Here is a 6,397-nt window from a genome sequence, read left to right on the forward strand (position 1 = left end):
ATTGTCAGAGCGGATGCTCGTTGAGCGTTTATGACAGCCAGGCACCCTGCCTGGCCCAACCTCTGGTCTCAGAGACATATCTTTTCTTCTACTTGAGAGATGAAGCAATTTAGGATCGAAGTCTCGCAGGTAAGGATTCCAGTGCTGTGCTCCTTGCCTCTCCGCGTAGCAGGTGTCTGGCGACTTGTAACCAGAAGTGAACATGGCAGTGGGGAGTGGGGGTGCTGAGGCCACCACACAGCCCCGAGGTCACTCCTTGGGCTCTCTGTCCCACTCGCTCCAGCAGGCGAAGGAGTCTAAGCTGTAATGAACGCCCTCCTTGCAGACTTCTTTCTTCTCATTCTTTTTGCTCCGTCTCTGTCTGAATCCCGCATTTCTCCCTCCCTGTCACGTTCGTGGAGACGGTACCCATCTGCCTCAGCTCTTGGAAGAGCGTTTTTGCTACCTGCTTGATCGTTTTTGCTTATAAAAAATTAAGATTTGAGGTCTACCACCTCCCCTATCTGCTAATCTCTTCCCCGCTGCAGAAAAAGGCCCGAGAGCTGTCTGAGTTCCCACCCAGGGTCCCGAAACAAACCAGGCACCCCCAAGGGAGCTTTCCACACCCCAGGGCCCAGGAGAAGGGGACTCGGAGATGGCATTCAAAGCCATCCCTGCACACAGAGACGCACCTGCCTTTCCCCACTCGGCCCTTTCTTGGCTCCTTTTTCTGTCACTCCATTAATGAACGAGTCACTTTGTCTGATATGCCTGAGGCTGCGCCCAGACACCAAACGCCCAGACACCAAAGGCTGTTTTATTCGTTTGAAAGTCGGTTACAGGGAGGAGGTGGGCAAATGATATGCTGAGGAAAATATATCATTTCTGTGTGGCCGGATCTCCTTCCTACTTCAACCAGGAGCAGTCATAGTTAGGGATGGAGAGTCGTAACCCCAAACTCTGCTCTAAAGGATGCTGCGGGATTGGATGGGGAAGTACCGGTGACAGGCCTGGCTCCACAGTGACAGGATGTTATTTCCACCTGCGTTCCGCCCATCCCAAGTCACTTGGGGGACGATATGCTATAGTTTAGCACTGGTGAGGGAGAAGAAAGCTAAAAGGCACACCATAGGAAGTAGCAATTATTATTATTATTTTTGCAGAAAAGTTATTCCTGACAAAGAGAAGCCAGCACTAAAATGCCACCACCTCCCAACCTCACTCACCACAAAGGGTGACAGCCAGGGACATTTCTCATCATCAGCCCATCCAGTGGTAGCTACATTGTGCAAGTTTTGAAATGTAGAAATTTTATCATTCAGCTTTAAGCTTTTAAGTGTTTTAATATATCACCGCTTCTTAGATCAATGAGTTAATTAGAAATTTGTTTTTAATTTTCCAATTGGTTGCTCTAGAAACTTTACCATGCATATTGAACTAAGTAAGATAGAAGAAGTTAATTAATATCTCTGCCTTCCTACTGAACAATAAAATAATCTTATTAATGCTGTAATTTTAAATACCTCCCCCAAATGTTATTTGATTATTATCGTTTTTCTATTTTATTTTCCCCTCAAACTAGATATATATTGTGTTTGTTTCATAAAAAATCTATGTTTAGATTAAAAAAAAAATCTGTTTAGATTAACTCTATTTACATTTTCCCTTGTTTCATTCCTACTTCATTTCAAAATTTTCCTCTGAGATAATTATCGTTTTGTCAGAAACCTTGCCTTTGGAATTCTCTTGCTGGTAAGTTCTCTTAGTTCTTGTGTCTGAAATTGTATTTATTTCGTCCCGTCTGTGTGTTCATATTTAGAGCGAGTTGCTTGATTACAGCACATAGTTCAGTATCACTTAAAATTGAATGAATAATCTCTCTGCCTATTACAATGATCTTGTTGAGATATAATTAACACATAATAGAGGGAACAAGAGAAATTATGCAATTCGATAAGTGAAGCCATCACCAAAAATCCAGATAATGTACATATCCATCATCTCCAGAAGTTTCCTCTCGCCCTTTGTAATCTCCCCTTCCAAACTCCCCCTCCACCCACGTCCCCAGGCAACTACTGATCTTTCTGTTGCTAGAGATTAGGTTGCAGTTTTAGAATTTTATATAAATGGAATCATAGCACATGTGCCCTTATTTGTCTGGCTTCTTTCATGCAGCAGAATTATCTTAAGATTCATTCGTACTGTTTCATACGTCAATAGCATATTGGTTTTTATTGGTGAGTAGTATTCCTTGGTAAAGATACATTATAACTTATTTATTCATTGGCAGATATTTAGCTTGTCTCCAGTTTTTGGCTAGTACAAATAAAAGTGCTATTGACATTCTTGTACAAGTCTTTGTCCGGACACATGCTTTTATTTCTCTCAGCTGAATACCCAGGATAGCTGGATATCATGGTATATCTGTGTTTAACATTTTTTTTAACATTTTTTTTTTTTAGAAACATCCAAACCGTTTTCTAAAATAGATGCAGGGTATGAGACTTCCCGTTGCTCTGAATCCGTGAGAACTCTTGATATCGACAGTATTTTTCATTTTGACCATTCTAGTAGGTATATAGTGGCATATCATTGTGGTTTTAATTATTTGTATCTCTCTAAATGTTGTTTTTTCATGTGGATTATTTGTTTTTCTGTATCTCTTTTTTGATGAAGTGTCTAAATATTTTGCCCATTTTTAAATTAAGTTGTTGGGTTGTTTATTTTCTTATTATTGAGTTTCAAGGATTCTTTTTATATTCTGGATATAATTTTTTTATCATATGAGTTTTAAATATTTTCTCCTGTGTGGCTGTCTTTTCATTTTCTTAACAGTGCCATTTGAAGAGTCAAGTTTTTAATTCTGATTATGTCCAGTTTATGAGTTTGCTTCTCTATGGTTTGTCCTTCGACATCCCATGTAAGAAATCTTTGCCTCATGCAAGGTCACAAAGATCTTTCTCTTATTTTTTCCCCCCTAGAATTTCTATAGTTTTAGGTTTTACATTGAGGCCTGTGGTCTATTTTGAGTTAATTTTTATATGATGTGAAATATGTATCCAAATTTTGTGGGGTTTTTTTTTGCATATGGATGTCCAATTTCTTCAGCACCGTTGTTTAAAAAGACTATACTTTCTCCAGTGAATTGCTTTGTATCTTCATAAGAAATCAGTTGTTTATACCTGTGTGTGTGTGAGTTTATTTCTAAATTCCCTGTTACGTGCCATTAATCTTTCCATCAATATCACTCTTTCTGAAAATTAATATTATGCCTTCTTACTGTCTTAAAGTCAGGTTAATAGTAGTCCTCCAACTTTATTCTACTTTCTCAAAGTTGTTGGCTAGTCTGGATCACTTGCATTTCCATATAAGCCTGAGAATCAGTTTGTTAATTTTTACAAGATTTTGATTGAGATTGTGGCGAATCTGTAGATCGATTTTGGGAGAACCGACGTCTCAATAATATTAAGTCCTTCAAATCATGAACACATTATAGCTTTCCATTTATTTAAGTCTTCTTTAATTTCAGCAATGTTTTGTGGGGTGTAGGTCATACATATCTTTTTTTCACCTGTATCTCTAAATATTTAATCTTTTTGATGCTATTATAAATGGTACTGAATTTTAAATTGTAATTTCAAATTGTTCATTACTAGCCTATAGAAACACAATAGATTTTTGTATACTGATCTTGAACACTGCATCCTTGCTAAATTTACTTATTAGTTCTAATAGTTTCTGTTGGATTTTCTACATAAAATAGCATATTTTTGTGAAAAAAGACAATCTTATCTCTTCTTTTTCCATTCGGATGTCTTTTATTTCTTTTTATTATCTTCTTGCACTGGCTAGAGCCTCACGCACAATGCGAAATGAAAGTGCTGAAAACCAATGCCTTGCATTTTTCCCGATCTTAAGGAATAAACATTCAGTTTTTCTCAAGTACGATGCTAGCTGGAGGTTTTTTGTAGACACTCTTTATGAGGCTGAGGCATTCCCTTCTATTCCTAGCTTGTTAAGAGTTTTGTTTTTTAAAAAAAATCAGATGTAAATGTTGGATATTTTGTCAAATACTTTTTCCGTATCTATTGAGAGGACCAAATGGTTTTTCTCTTTAGTTTTTACTGTGGTGAGTGACAGTGATTAATATTGATTTTTGAATATTAGACCAACCCGTATTCTCAAGATGCAACCCCATTTTGCCATGACGCATTATCCATTCTAAATACTGTTGGATTCAATATGCTAAAATCTTGTTTAGAATTTTTGCACCTATGTTGATGACATATGTTGGACTGTGGTGCTCTTATCTTGTAATATCTTAGTCTGGTTTTGATATTAGGATAATGCTGGCCTCATAGGATGAATTGGAAAGTATTCTCTTCTCTTCAATTTTCTGGAAGTATTTGTATAGAATAAATATTATTTCTTCCTTAAATGTTTGGTAATATTTACCAATGAAGCCGTCTGGAGCCTGGAGCTTTGTTCAGGGGATGACTTTTAACTGAAAATTCATTTTTAAAATAGTTTTAGGAACATAATCTGTAGTAATGTCCCTTTCTTGATTCTGATATTGGTCATTTATATAATCTCTTCCTAGGTAAGCTGGAAGTTTTTAAATTTTTTAAATCAATATTTTCAAGGAGCCAGCTTTTGGTTTCACTGATTTTTCTATTGTTTTTCTGTTTTTATTTCATCAATTTCTGTAGTAATTTCTATTATTTCTTTTCCTCTGCTTTTTGGGGATTAATTTGCTCTTTTGTTTTCTGGTTTCTTAAGGTAGAAGCTGAGGTCATTAATGTGAGAACTTCTTTCTTTTCTAATATAGGCTTTTGTGCTATAAATTTCCTTATAAGTACTGATTTAGTGGCCGCTCACAAATTTTGATACGTTGCCTTTCCACTTTCATTCAGTCTGAAATACTTCCTAATTTCTCTTTTGATTTTTTTCTTTGACCCCCTCAATTATTTAGAAGTATGTTATTTAGTTTCAAATATTTGTGGATTTTCCAGAGATCTTTCTGTTATTAATTTATAATTTGATTTCACTGTGGTTAGAGAACATACTTTATATAACTGGAATCCTTTTAAGTTTATTTAGACTTGTTTTATGGTCCAAAACATGGTCTTTCTTGGTAAATGTTCCTTGTGCTCTCGAAAAGAATGTGTATTCTGCTGTTGTTGGGTGGAGTGCTGTATCAGTGCCAATTAGGTCAAGTGGTTAATAGTGCTTTTCAAGTCTTCTATATTCTTGCTGATTTTCTATCTACTTATTCTGTCAACTCTTGAGAGGAAGGTATTGAAATCTTTCATAAACCTAAATAATGGATTCGTCTATTTCTCCCACTAATTCAATCCTATCAGTTTTGCTTCATGTGTTTTGAACTTAGAGTTGTTATGTCTTGATGAATTGACCTCTTTATTGTGGTACAATGAGCTTTCTTTTGATTAGGGATAACTTTTATTTTCATGTTTTCTCTTTTTTTATTCTTCTACTTGAATTTATTTTTATCTTTATACATAAAATGCATTTCTCATAGGCAGGGTATAGTTTTTTGGTTTTTTTTTTCTTCTTATTTTTAAATCCAATATGAAAATCTCTGCCTTTTAATCGAAGGTGTTTAGAACATTTACATTTAATGTGATTAGGTTTAAGTCTACCATCTTGATATTCGTTTTCTATTTTTCCTATCTCTTCTTTGTCCCCTCCCCTTCTTTTCCTGCCTTTTTCTTTTGCATCGAGTGTTTTTTTATGATTCTATTTCATCATCTTTGTTGGATTATTAACCATAGCTGTTTTGTGATTTTAATGGTTGCTTTAAGGTTTATAGTATACATCTATTACTTATCACAATCTACCTTTAAATGATATTATGCTACATTACATATAGTATAAAAACCTTATAATACTATGCTTCCTTTTCTCCCCTCACAGTCTTTATGCTATTGTTGTATGTTTTACTTACATATAAGTTATGGCATTCTACATTGTTTGTTTAAAGACTAAATTATCATTTAAAGACACCTTTTATATGTAGCCATTTAGTTGCCTCGTGCTCGTCATCCCTTTGTGCAGATCGAAACTTCCATCTCGTAAAATTTTCCTTCCGCTTGAAGGGAGTTTTTCTTAAACGTGTCTTGGTCTGCATTTCTTTACTGGTGAAGAATTCTTTCAGCTTTTGCATGTCTGAAAAAGTCTTTATTTTGCCTTTGTTTTTGAAAGATGTTTGCTGGATATACAATTCTAGATTAATAAGTTGTTTCCTTTGAGTACTTTAAGATGTTGGTCCATTGTCTTTTTGTATATATTGTTTTCCCATTGTTTTTAAAAGCAACTCTGATGCCGTTCTTATTTTTGAACTTCTGCATGTAATATGTCTTTTTCTCTGCTGCTTTTTAATATTCTCCTTATTACTGGT

Source organism: Pteropus vampyrus, unplaced genomic scaffold (genome assembly GCF_000151845.1).
Source record: "Pteropus vampyrus isolate Shadow unplaced genomic scaffold, Pvam_2.0 Scaffold179, whole genome shotgun sequence".
Lineage (NCBI taxonomy): Eukaryota > Metazoa > Chordata > Mammalia > Chiroptera > Pteropodidae > Pteropus > Pteropus vampyrus.